This window comes from Eretmochelys imbricata, chromosome 8, assembly GCF_965152235.1.
Source record: "Eretmochelys imbricata isolate rEreImb1 chromosome 8, rEreImb1.hap1, whole genome shotgun sequence".
Classification (NCBI taxonomy): domain Eukaryota; kingdom Metazoa; phylum Chordata; order Testudines; family Cheloniidae; genus Eretmochelys; species Eretmochelys imbricata.
Window position 1 is genome coordinate 22,390,537 of NC_135579.1, and position 13,946 is coordinate 22,404,482.

Consider the following 13,946-nt stretch of genomic DNA (forward strand, 5'->3'; position numbering starts at 1 on the left):
CCCCAGTGCAGAAGAAGGTCTATGCCCGATCTAAGTGCCAGTTAAGCCCTATTTTGGTTAAATTGATTCCTAGCTCTGTTAGCTACATGTGTGTTCATTTTAACTGAAATGGCTCGAGAGTTTATCTGCGTTCCAGAAATAGGCCACCTATCGAGAGATGTTACCAAATAATCATGTAAACAATCAGGACTCCTGAGCAGGGCTAATGAAGGAACAGATTAAGATGTGCGCATGCCAGCAGAGATGCTAGTATAGAGTGCAGCAAGGTGACTCATTCTCTTACCAAGCATGTGGCACAAGCCTGTTACAATACCATCAAATAAAGCCAGATAAGGTGCTTCATGACCTCAGATCAGACACTGGCCTCCATCGCTTCTTGACTGGGCTAGTGCATGGCATGCTGCCTGCGAGAGACTGTGAAGGTTGCACTGAGATGAACTAGCCCAGCATGCTGCTGTCTACTACTGCCTGAGTGGAATGAGCCAGAGAGAGAACATCACATGGGTTGCTGTACGCTCTGTGCTCCCTATCCAGTCTGAAGCCAATTCAAAGTTTTGTTCTTGATTTTTCAAGGCCACTAATGGATAGGCTCAGGCAATTTTGGGTGACCACCTTTCGCTGGCTGACATACCGTGGCTGCTGTAATCACTTGGGGCTGTCCTCCATAGTGACGTTCACAGAGGCTGGGGACATAATGTTCTCAGTAATGTTCTTCTGGCCTGTGGAACTCCCTCCCAAATATGCAATAAAGACCCACCTCTTTGTGCTGGTCTAGTCCCAATGACACAGTTACAGAATGACTGAGGCATTGAAGAAGTAGGGTGGGAAAGTTTGCCTTTGGAGACAGAATCAATGTGGTTCCTTTTTTTTATGGCACTTAGTGCAGAGTTAGTTGTGCTGGAAATGAAATGCGCACATAGGCTGAGAGACAGCTCATAACTGGATTACCTTTTGTTACATTTTAATTGTTTTAGGACACTAATTAATTATCTCAATCTTCTAATCATTTTTAAATGTAGATAATTATTTAACTATTTAGGACACCAAAGAACTGGGTTAATTTGTTCTACGACTTGCATGGTAGTCTTCAAATGAGATTTGACAGAGGCCCAACCAGTCAAGATCAAGAGACAAGACATTTTCTGCCTTCGTGTTTTGAACCCTGCTGTGCTCTTTCCTCGTGCAAGCCTGTTACTATGCTTCCACAGCTGAATTCACAGACTCCAACAGCTCTGTTCACATTTTGGTCTGGATTCAACGGGCCACGTTCTTTGGAAAGTTTGTATAACAAGCAGCTCACAACTGGGTATTGCTTCTTCTCAAAACCTGCCAAGTGACATGTTGAAAAACAAAAGAAAATAACGTCTCCAAAACAAGATTGTGAAGAAATATTCCTCAGGATTGTCAATGGAACATTGTTCAGAATTTAGTTTCTAGGGTTGATGTTTGCAGCCTTTACGTTAACCTGGTGCCATTCTCATTAAATTAGGGTTCAGGGACTAAACTACCATACAGAAAGCAAATTAACTGAATAATGCCTTATAGAACATGCTCAAAAATGTAAATAGAGAGTTATAAAGAGAGATTCCAGTCATTTTTCACACCCTCTTCATGAAGTCAACTTTGTTTTGTAACCGCTTTGGCATGAAATGTATTGAGCAGTTGAAATCAAAGCTGCAGATTTTCCAGCGACCCCACGTGTCTCTGAATCACTACAGCAATTTCCTTAATTAAACTGAGATTGTAAAACCCAAAGTCCGGAAAAGGCCCCACAACTCATGCAGTAGTTTCCCTATCTATAAATGGGGTCACGGATACTGTCTTACCTCCCTCAAGGTTGTGACAATTATCTGGTGAATATTTGTACTGCCCCTTGCACCATGGGAAATGCTATCTCAGTGTTAAGTACGATCATTAGCAGCATTAAAAATAGTGACTGCTTTTTAATAGTCAAAGTGTTCTACAAAAGACAAATAAACCTCATAACATCTCTATGTGGCAGACATTATTCATTTATTTGTACTACTGTAATATTTAGGGGCCCTAGTCATAGACTAGGATTCCATTGCGTTAGGTGCTGTACAAACCCAGAAAAAGAACACAGTCTGTGCCCCAAGGGGCTAACAGTAAAGTATAAGACAATAGATGGAGGCAGACAGACAGGCAGGCTGGGCATTACAAGGAAACAATGAGACGATATTACTCATCAGGTTAAAAAGTGATAGGGATTATCCCAACTTTACAGAGCAGGGAGGTTAAGCGTTTGCCTGTGGTGACAGAGGAAGTCACTGATAAGAACTCTGCGGTTCCTGACTCCCTGTCCTATGCTCAGGCCATACGTACTGCCTTTCTTCAGATACTTCTCTGTGTGTTTATTGCCCTCCCCCTCTCCTCCTTGCCCATTTGTAATAATCCTCCTTGTGCCTGTGTGGCAATAGGCAGGGCCTACATAAATCCAAACTATCACTGCAAATCTAGAAAATGGACAGGTGGCCTCAAATGCAGCCCTGGAAAGTGCAAGGGTTTCTTTGACAGCATGTAGCTCAGTCAGATTTTACCAAGGTGCAAATTCATAAAACCTTAGCACACCCTTACTTCCTCTTATTTGTCCCTTGTTTTTTAATCTTTAAAAATAACAGATAATTTAATGCTGGGGAAAGGTGCAGAACTGGCATTTCTTAGGAACAGGTACAGAGCAGCAGCTGCACTGCAAGCTCATACACTATCCCAACATGACTCAGACTTGACCTTGAAACATCACTTCAAAGGGAGATGTGTCTCTGGCCTATTCAGTCCTTAGCTTCTCTACTGAGAGGAAATAATTTGTATCAGTGTGATGGTGGATTCTGTGATGTGGAGGCTTGGCCACTGAGAGCAGAAGTAACACCTCTGACTCATTCTCTGACTATAGGTCACGTCATCACACGTTTTCTTCTCGTGGAAGGGGGAAAGGAGGTCCTATGGGATCTCCCAACCTATGTTCCCTTGTTGCATGCTGTGCTCGCAGCACAGAGCCCTCTCTCTGCCTAAAACAAGCTGGGTTTGTCTCCTTCCGGAACTCTGCTAAGCCTCTGCAAAAAGTGGCCAGAAGGGGTCACTCAAGTGCCATCTAAGACCACCTCAGTGCAGCTTCTCAGTGACAGCCATCCCAGGGCATCTCCCATCCCAGGGTCAACGCACTCTTCTCCACTGAGTGATTGGGGGGAGTAACTGTAGCGAGGTTTAATGTTCAATTTGATGATCCAAGATCACTTCCAAATTACTCTATTCCTAGCCTGATACCAAGGATCCAGCCTCAGCTGCACGCCCAGGGACCCACAAATGCCATCTTCCAACAAACAAAATATGCAACAAAGAGGAAAAAGGGAGTGGCAAACTCCCGGAAGAGCAGACAGGATCTGCCCAGCAAGCTGGCAGGGTACGAATTATTTGTAATAAAACCCTTTAGCATAAAGAAAATGCAGTGAGGCACATCAGAAATAAAACTCACTCTGCACTGCAGAAGGCCCAGGGAAAAGAAACCGGTAAATGCATCTGGTCTTCTTGGTGAGCTGCTATTACAGACATAGCATTACTGGTTCTCTTTTAGTGGGGGTTTTAAACACTGTGTATTGGGAGTGTCTTTGGAAGGGAGAGACGGTGCACCTCTCTTTTATCACTTGTAGGAATCAATATGCACCTAGAGTGAGGATTCAAACCAGTAACCTCAACAGAACTGTCTTTGAGATTTCAAAAAATATCTCCCTTCTCAGCATAAACTGACAAGCCAAAGTCTGATAGATCCCCAGCCTTTGCTCTGCTGCACCTATCAGTCTTCAGTATAACACACTTTGCAGCTAGGCTTGGGAGTTCAGGAGTCGGTCAAGGTAATCTACCTACTCTCCTTATCATCACTCTAACTTTGGGTCCAAGCCAGCAGGATATGGATAACAGCTGCTTTCAACTGATCAAAAGAAACCAGCCTGGCCTTGTTCACTTTTATTCCCCAGTGTGTTTTCTGATTGTAAAATAGCTTGTTGTTTTCACGCAAAGCAAAAAAGCTATGGCCAGCAGATGCAATCTGGTGCCACAATCGCAGGCAGCAACTTTACTGCAAACCAGTTCAGATGGTAAGGTGTTTTCTCAGAGTGCTACTTTAAATGCCACCATGTTGTCCTAGGTGGAGCAAGGGTGAATCTTTGCGATGAATCAGCATTTCTACATATTCCACTGAAGTGCTAATTTGTCACTCTATCGTGACAGCACTTGGTAATTCACAACACGTTTCCTTCACCTCCAGTGGCAGCAGGACGTTGTAGGAGAATGAGGATCTATTTTCTTCTTTCTCCAGCACTGGAACAGCCCCAGCATCACAAATGGCTGTGCTAATTCTGGGCCCTGGGAAGGGGTGAGCAGTTATGTGGCCGCTTGGGGAAGATGTATTGTTGCACCACCCTGTGCTATGAAAATGCCCAACCTGTCTGTTGTCTAAGGTTTGGTTTCACTGAAAGCTCCCTTGCAAGGGACTCTGAGCCCAATGCAGCAAGGTGCTGAGGTCTATTCTTCTGCTTTCACAGGCATATGACCTTGTTCTGCATATTGCAGGTGTAGGCCCTGTATTTGGCAGCTTCTTTTCTTAACCTCTGTTGGTGTCAGTGCCAGAGAAGTGGCAGCAAACTTTTCTTCCCAAGATGAGGGGGTTTGGGATGAGGGATTTAGGGAGTTTATGTCCTGCTTAATGCCAACATGCAATAGCATTTGGCTCCACCACAGTTCCCCGCATCTCTGAACCCCTGGTAGAAACGTCTGAAACTGGCTTAGAGAAGATTTCCCCTGACACCACTCAGATAGGTGGCAGTCTGATTCTTATTTGCCTCCTTTAGCCATTTGGAAGCAATGGAAACAATGCCTCCTTTAGCCATTTGGAAGCACTCTTTAAGCAGGCTGGGTATAGGCGTCCCTGCTGTGATGGAGACCTCTATAGCCCTAACTAGACAGTTCTAAAGCCCTCTCTGAAATATGACCAAAGACAATACAATTGCACAATTAAAACACTTGACAGTATTGCAAAGAACTGAAACCTGAAATTACTGGGCTATAATGAGCAAAATTGAGAGGATAATTACCTAGGTGGGGCCTTCCCATCTTTGCTAGACTATAATCTAGAAGAAAAGATGAACATTTCTCCACATTGGTACAACCTTCCTTATTCTAGTAGAATTTGTTGGGGATGCAATACGTTGCCAAACTGTGTGTGTGGAGGGGGAGTGGGGTGCGGTACCCACATTGTTGGCTAATTTAGCTGTGATTGTGGGAGAAAAGGATTTTGTCATTCCTGCTGTATGGCAGGTGAACTAGATACACAGATCTCCTAATACTGCCTAAGGTGAAAGAGGCTTGCAGGTGAAAATTAATATCTAGGAAGGCAGATTTTTCTAACGTGGATACTAAGTTGACACTGCAGTTTTATTTCCAGGTCACATTTTGTCTGTTATAAAATGAGAAAATATGAGTTTGAGACTACTTCTATTTTTAATGCCGCCTACTTGTGCCTTGGGGGAGGAGGGAAAGGACAAAGGTGATTAGATGAAGATTTATGAGGAAATATGCCTGAGCCCAGTGATTTTTAAGAATTCAATCCTATGAGAATTTTAATACCAGTTTAGCTATTGACTCTAGGAGGACCCAATAGTGCACCATACTGTATACTCAGAATATAACAATTTTGGATAGCTATTTGTGGACTGAGCTGTCTGTCTGTGAGGCCTGATAGGAACTGATGTGTGAGTTATGCATTCCCAATGCATGCTCGGTGTTATTTAATGTCGATAGTTCCATAGCTCTGAGTTACTGGGGCTGTGTTCATTGTTATGCCCTCTTCCCTCCATTCACTTCGTTTCTGTTTGCTATTTTTCCTATCTTTGATTGAAATCTTTAGTAGGGTGGAGAGAGGAGAAGGCAATTTTGCTGCTTCCACCTGGAGTTGCATCAAGAGTGAGGTGTGGCTGCAGTTACACTAACCAGAGGCATAAATAAGATGCTTTTAAGAAGCCAGGGCACTGACCCTGTTTGCATTTACATTCCTGGGCAGCGAAGTCATTGGGCGCAAAGTGACTCCTTTCACAAAACTAAGTGATTGGGCAACAAAATGGCAATGAAATTTAATGTGGATAAATGTAAAGTAATGCACATTGGAAAAAATAACCCCAACTATACATTCAATATGATGGGGGCTAATTTAGCTACAACTAATCAGGAGAAAGATCTTGGAGTCATTGTGGATAGTTCTCTGAAGACATCCACGCAGTGTGCAGCGGCAGTCAAAAAAGCAAACAGGATGTTAGGAATCATTAAAAAAGATAGAGGATAAGATGGAGAATATCTTATTGCCCTTATATAAATCCATGTTACACCACATGTTACAACAGCACATCATTTTCTTCGACAATACTACTAATGAACCATCATTTGTGGCCTCCCCCATCCTACTTCCCCTCCCCTCTATTTTTTGAGTGAAAAAACCAAAACCAGTTCGTATAGAATGAGCATGCATGTTTGCACCTGCTATAAACACAACCTGTGTACTTGATTCAGTGAACAGCAAGCCATGCATGCCCTTGTGCGTGCAGTTCCTAGCCTCCAGCCCTACATATCAGCTGATGCCCCATCTTGTAGCATTGGCTGATGTACTTCCTAAGATGGGTGACTGACACAAATTGGAACTTCAACCTTTTGAAATATCTTCCCTCATTTTACAGCAAGGCTCATTTTGTTCCACCCTAATGATATCTAGGGATGAGGGAGCTGCTTCAGATAAAACAAGCTGAACCTTCACCCCCAATTAAAATTGAATAGAGCCCAACCCTGCAGTTTTCCTGTGGGTTCAAGCAATATTTTCATTCTGTTTTAAAATGCATATGTACCTCTTCCCTTTCTGCAGTTGCAGTTACTGCAAACAGAAATACTATAAGAAAGGTGATTCCCAAAGTACCTGGGCTGCAGCCAAAACCAGGAGTTCGCATCAGAATGCGAATCCAGAGCCAAGAGGTTCTGATACATTAGCTTTGAATAGGCATCCAAAATGAATCTCTGGACCACCTAAAACACCCACCATGCTGGGTTGGCAAAACAGATGGGAAATAGGCATTTTGAGTGTCACACAAAGGTGATCTTGTAAAGGGTGATGATTGTCATGGGGTCACTGGATGAAACCAGGTACACTAATAGCCTGGAAGTTCTGTCTTTTAGGAACATTTTGGTATGGCCTAGCTGATATTTAAGAGGCAATTAATACATGCTGTTAAATGGGGTTTCTCCTCTCCCGCTTTTGCCTCCCCAAAATCCCACAATGGTGTAAATACAACAAGCCCCAATAGTTTGGGCATGACAGATGCTATTTAATAGTAAGTGTTCCCAAAAAGAGTGCACAAACAGTATTATAGGAGAAGAGCATGGGGGAGAGAGAAGGGACCTGTGCATCTGTAACGCTGACAGACCCCAGTCATCATCAGACATGATCGAACTGGGGACCTCTGCAGCTTAATGCATGAGCCTCTACTGCATGAACGAAAAGCCAACTGGCTGCTAGCTAAGGCTGTAGAGCAGACTCATTTTATCTCTCTCTTTAAGTGGCCTCAGTGCCACTAGATGGGACAGAACACCACACTCAAGAGGTGTGTGGGTTACACATCAACATACCCTGGATCAAATACTGAAGACTACAGCTGCATGGCACTAAAATGTAAGAAAAGTAACCAGATCTACCCTGGGACAAAAGTCCTGTTAACACACAGGTACATTAACTATAGAACCTGATACCATACAGTGCTGCTGAAGGAAAAACAGATGGAGGCTAATTGCCTAATCTTTAAAGATTTACTTTGTGTTTTTCACCAAATATAAAAGCACGTACAGCAGAAAGGAAAAACAACCAGAATTCAAAACATTCAGTCTGGAGAATTTTTTGTTTGTTTGTTTACTTTGCAATTCCAGCAAATATTATTTCCATATTCCTCTTTAGCTGACACAATTTGGTTAATATGCCAAATTCCTCTCTAGTTAACCTCTCAAGGGAGAAGATGAAAATGCTGTAGTAATTGTTTCTTTGCTTTGTTGTTTCTCATTTGGGTTTTGTAGAGTTACTCCATAACGACAGGTTTCAGAGTAGCAGCCGTGTTAGTCTGTATTCGCAAAAAGAAAAGGAGTACTTGTGGCACCATAGAGACTAACAAATTTATTTGAAAGCATAAGCTTTCGTGAGCTACAGCTCACTTCATCGGATTGTTAACATAAATTTGTTAGTCTCTAAGGTGCCACAAAGTACTCCTTTTCTTTTTTCCATAAAGATCTGTCTCTCTAGTGCTTTTATAATAGCTGCCACTCTTTACTGGGATTGACCTACCAGTCTTGGATAGAGCTGGGCAAAATGTTCTGGTTGAAACATTTTTTGGTGAAACATTCAAATTATGGGTCGACCAACACATCATTTTGCGAATTTGTGTCAATTTTGCCAAATTGTTTCAGTTGAAAAAAAAAAACAACTAAAAAAAAAAAGTTCTGAAATAACTGAAATGTTTCATTTTTTCCTTTTAGAAATGAAATATTGTGATATTTCCATTTGAAATGAATTGGTTTGAAATTTATTTCAGTTTTATTTAAAAAGTCAAAACAAAATGAAACATAATATTTCATGGAACTGAAAACATTTTTTAACTTTTTGATTTGCTGAATATTTAAAATAAATTGTTTGGAGTTGGTCTAAAATGAACTTTTTTTCTAATTTTTCAGACCTGCCACCAAACCAAAAAATCTCTTATTCTCACAGCTCTAGTCTTGGAGTCCCCATACACTTCATGCTCAGTTAAAACCCAGATGAAAATCACCAGCAGGACCAGTCTCCAGGAGGAACCAGCAATAGTGCTGCTGCTGCTGCCATTAAATGGGGGTGGGGGGGGAAAGTGGGGGATGCAACATTACAGCTTTTACATGCACTGAAGTCAGGAAATTCAAAGATAGTTTTCCCCTATAGATCTGATGTAACAGTTTGTATTACTGTATGCAGTGTTGATTATTAAATCTTACTGCAGTGTGGCCAAATGATAGTGGTGGTAGGTGTTTTCCTGATTTTTAGGGCTCAGCCATAACTATTCAAGCCAGAATTTAAGGGCTCAGCCATAACATTGCATTAATAAGTGCACAAAACAGGTGTGTCCAACTTATTGTAGCAGGTCTTTCTGGCATCATTTCTAATCTGTATAGCCACATCATTTCCCATAGCTGTATTTCCTTATACCGAATAGGTAGCATTTTCCCAAATCTATTTTAATCCCCTCATTTTCCAGTTCATTATCCCTTTTATTGGCTTTTTCAGCATTGGGGTCTAGTGCAGTGCTTAATTTGTGCCAGGACTTCCCAAGGCTGAGCCCTGGCACCTCTAGGCTTGGTAGTTCATAGCCCCGGCACATCTGGGCCTGCCGTGTCAGTTATGAAAGTAAAAAAATTGCTTGAGCTCCAGCACCTAATTGCTTGAGCCCCAACACCTCTTTCAATACCAATTAAGCATTGGTCTAATGTAATGGTAGCCACTAACTCAGTGCTCAATTTTCCTCTACCGCAAGTGGACTTAGGCTCTCACCTTTTCATGTGAAAGGTGTGTCTAGAGGGCTCTTCAATGAACTGTCCTTTATTACCTAATCATAGAAGTGTAGGACTGAAAGGAACCTCAATGGGTCATCTAGTACAGTCTCCTTCACTCAAAGCAGGACTAAGTAATAACTAGTTTATTCCTGACAGTGTTTTCTAACCTGGTCTTAAAAACCTCCAGTGACGGAGATTCCACAATGCCCCCAGGTAATTTATTCCAGTGTTTAACTACCCTGATAGGAAGCTTTTCCTAATGTCCAACTTAAACCGCCCTTGCTGCATTTTACCCCCTTGCTTCTTGTCCTATCTTCAGAGGTTAATGAGAACAATTTTCACCCTCCTCCTTGTAACAACCTTTTATATACTTGAAAACTGTTATCATGTTGCCCCTCAGTCTTGTCTTCTCTTCTTCAGACTAAACAAACCCAGATTTTTCAATCTTTCCTCATAGGTCATATTTTCTAGACCTTTAATCATTTTTGTTGCTCTTATCTAGACTTTCTCCAAATTGTTTATATCTTTCCTGAAATGTGGCGCCCAGAACTGGACACAGTACTCCAGCTGAGACTTTATCAACATCGTACAGTAAACAATCAAGGCAGTATATTAAACATCTACCACTCAAAGAAATAATCAGCACATTTCATCTTTATTTATTTTTGGTCAAGAGTGAAAAATCTGGTCAGACACCTTTTTCTCTGCCACTGTGACACAACTATCAATTACCATTATGCATGTTTAGAGCCTTAGGAAAGGATAATATTAAATGTATCATTTTAATCTGTACAGTTAAGCAAAAGTGGATCTTTCAGCCCATGTATAATATCACAAAACAAGACATGGGCGGTGAGTCAGTAGACCTAGAGTTGTTGGCACCTTCCTTATTCTTGCACATTGAACGCGACTGATCTTTGTCAGTTCAAGGCTGCATCTGAAAAACAAATATTAGGCAACATTCAATTTCAGGGATTGCATTCCCGCCTTTCAATGCAAACCCAGCCAAAAAGGTAACTGGGGCTGAGTTCAGCCCAAACATTGTAAACCACAGAATACTAGAAGACTAGTGATTTTGAATGTGTAAAATGTCAAAGATTCTCTGTGATTTGGCTTGGAAGCATTTGATTTTTATTGGTTAATGTCAATTTCACACAAACTGATGAAAAAGTATTTCCATCTATAATAATAGAAATTTATAGACAGGCAAAGTAAGAAAAATGCTGCCTGAGAACATATAAGTTTGATTTAAAAATATTTAGTTTTTATATTTTGACATGTGATGTCGATAGTTTGTGTTAGCACTTATAAAGTTTTAACTTTTTAATCTCAGTGTCTACTATTATTAAATAATTATTGTTGGACCCCCCCTCCATAATTTTGTGCAACTGTGAACATTTAAAGTGTTAAAAATAAAAAGAATGCTTAAAAACTAACATTGATATTACCTATTAAAATTATAAAAGAATAATAATTGAATTATGCCATGCCTATCTCTGGTTCATGGTTAGGAGGGACAAGGAGAAAAAATAGAATGTTTTCAAGATAGTTCAATGACACTGAGGCAAATAGCTTTTAAGATTTCAAAAGGCATTTGACATTTCTGAATATTTGTGCTATCCTAGTGCAAAATGAGACAATTTTCTCTTTAAGGAATTACTGAAGTATCTTTAAATGTGAGAGATATGGGAAAATTTTAGATTCTTTTGTCTGTTTGTTAGCAACAAAGATTAAACTTATAAATTAAAAGGATTGGGATGATTTAATTGGTTCTCAAATTTGAATTAATCAGTTCAGAAAGATTAGTACCAATGCATCACTCTTTGTATGAGAATTTTTCAGCCCTCATGGGAGTCCGGGACATGCTAGGAAGTAATCATACTTGAAAGTTAAAGCTGAAAGTATTATTATTACCTCTGCAGTGGGCCAAATCTTGAGCACTCTCAATTCCTTTTGATATCAGTGAGGGATGCAAGTGCTTTGCAGATACTCACTGGTTTTCAGGATTTGGCCCAGACTTATGAAATGTTGTGATCAGCTCCATGTGCCAATTCTTCTTGCATACCATGGCTGGTTTATTGGAAGCTGAGATGTTTTTTGTCAGCCCATGTCTCACCCAAGCAGTAGTGTGTTACTCTGCAGTGTTGGTTTTCAGTTTTTTGCCTACTCCTTCTTCTGCAAACCTAGTAATTGTTTCCTTTGTAATCCTCTGTTCTCTTGTCTTCCTCTTTTATTCTGGTCCACTGGTCATTCTTCTGCAATGTCTGTTGGCAGTTAAGAAACCATCTGCATGAGGCAGAACTTTGTCATAAATTCTGTTACACTCTGTTCCGGTCCTACACCTAAAACTTATGTCAAACTAGCTATGTTGCTCACACCCCTAAGACATGTAGTTAAACCAACCACTAGGTTGATGGAAGAATTCTTCTGTTGACCCAGCTACTGCCTCTTAATGAGGCGGATTTACTACAGCAATGGAAAACCCCCTTCTGTCCATGAAGCAAGTGTCTACAGTACAGCAGTTGCATAGCTGCAGCAGTGCTTTGTAATATAGACATACCCTAGGAGACAATGGGCATGTGATTTCAGAGTCCCAACCATTCCCCAGAAATTCTCTCATTTGACACGATTTGGGGTTAGTTACCATTATAATCTGTATTGCTCTACTTTAGCACTCCATTAATTGTTACTTATTTGAGGTGAACAAGGTTTCTTCCTGTCCATATTGCATTTGGGACAAGGAGGATAGTTAGAATGACGTGATGTAGTTCAAAAGACCGTATGATGACACAGTGTCCAGTTTTTTTACACACACGGCATGAAGCGTACCATGAAGCAAACCAGCAATGGTCTAATCTAATACAACACATCCTCTGATTCTCTGGTGTGCACCCTAGAACTAATGCCAAAGGGTTTGTGTGTGCTGGGACTAAAGATTCAGCTTTGGCCCAAACACTGAATTTGATGGCAAGAGGTGTTGGTTTGTATCTCACCCTTAGGCTAGGTCTACACAAGAAACTTTTGCCAGTTTAGGTGTGTGATTTTTTAAACAACATTTCTATATTAACAGTTATAGTAACATACAAGTTCTTTTGCTGGCACAGATTATTTCACGTGGGGAACAGGTGCAGAAGCACTCTTTTGCCAGTATAAGATGTGTTTCCACTAGGAGGGTTTGCCGGTCAGGCTATACCAGTATGGCTACACCAGCAATACGTTTCTGCTGCAGCCCTGGCCTTAGTGTTATGTACAGGTTAGATTTCAGAGTAGCAGCCGTGTTAGTCTGTATTCGCAAAAAGAAAAGGAGTACTAGTGGCACCTTAGAGACTAACCAATTTATCTGAGCATGAGCTTTCGTGAGCTACAGCTCACTTCATCGGATGCATTCAGTGGAAAAACTGAATGCATCCACTGAATGCATTCAACGAAGTGAGCTGTAGCTCACGAAAGCTTATGCTCAAATAAATTGGTTAGTCTCTAAGGTGCCACTAGTACTCCTTTTCTTTTTGTACAGGATAGGGCTCCCCAGTGTAATGACAGACAGACAGGCCTATCTCCCCCTCCCCACCACTCCTTCCGTTGTGAGTGACAAAGTGGCACATGACGAGTGTGGCTTAGGTCAATCCAGGGGGCCTGAAAGCCAGGCCTGGGGCTGGGGTTCTGACAGGGGTTTCTCACCATGGGCCCTCTTGGTGCCCCTGCCCGTGGCACTGTGTGATCCCTTCCCTTCTCCCAAGGTGCCACTTCCCTGCCTGTCACGGGGGAAGGAAGGGGTGTGGGCTTTGGCTATTCCCAGGAGAAACTGCTCCCCCTGACCCCATCGGGCCAGGAAGGGATCCCTAAAGGGGAACAACCGCTCCTCCTCCCCGCTCTGCCCCACCCCCTGTGCCCTGCCCCCTTCTTCTCCTCCTCTGCCCTCTTCTGCCCTGCCCCTTTTTCTCCCCCCCTGCTCTGCCCCCCTCATCCTCCCTGCTCCCCCTTCCTCTCCTCTTCTGCTCTGCCCCCTGCCCCTCTTCTTTCTTCCTCTTCCCTCCCCGCCCTCGCTCAGGGCGCTGCGCCGGCGGGGGCGGGCAGGAGGAGGCGGGCCTTGCGGCCGGGCCCGTCCCCTCAGCTCCGGGCCGGCAGTTGAGCTCAGCGTGGCCGGGATCCGAGTTTATCTCTCGGCGGTGGGAGCGGGGCGGACGGGTGAGTGACCTCTGCTGGGAGCGGGGTGCGCGGGCGGCCTAGCGAGGGCGCTCCGGTGGGGGCCGCCCCGGGGGAGAGCGGGGGTCCCGGAGGGGTGGGTCGTGCTCCGGTGGGAGCGGGGAGACTCGGTGCAGGGGTGGGCGCCC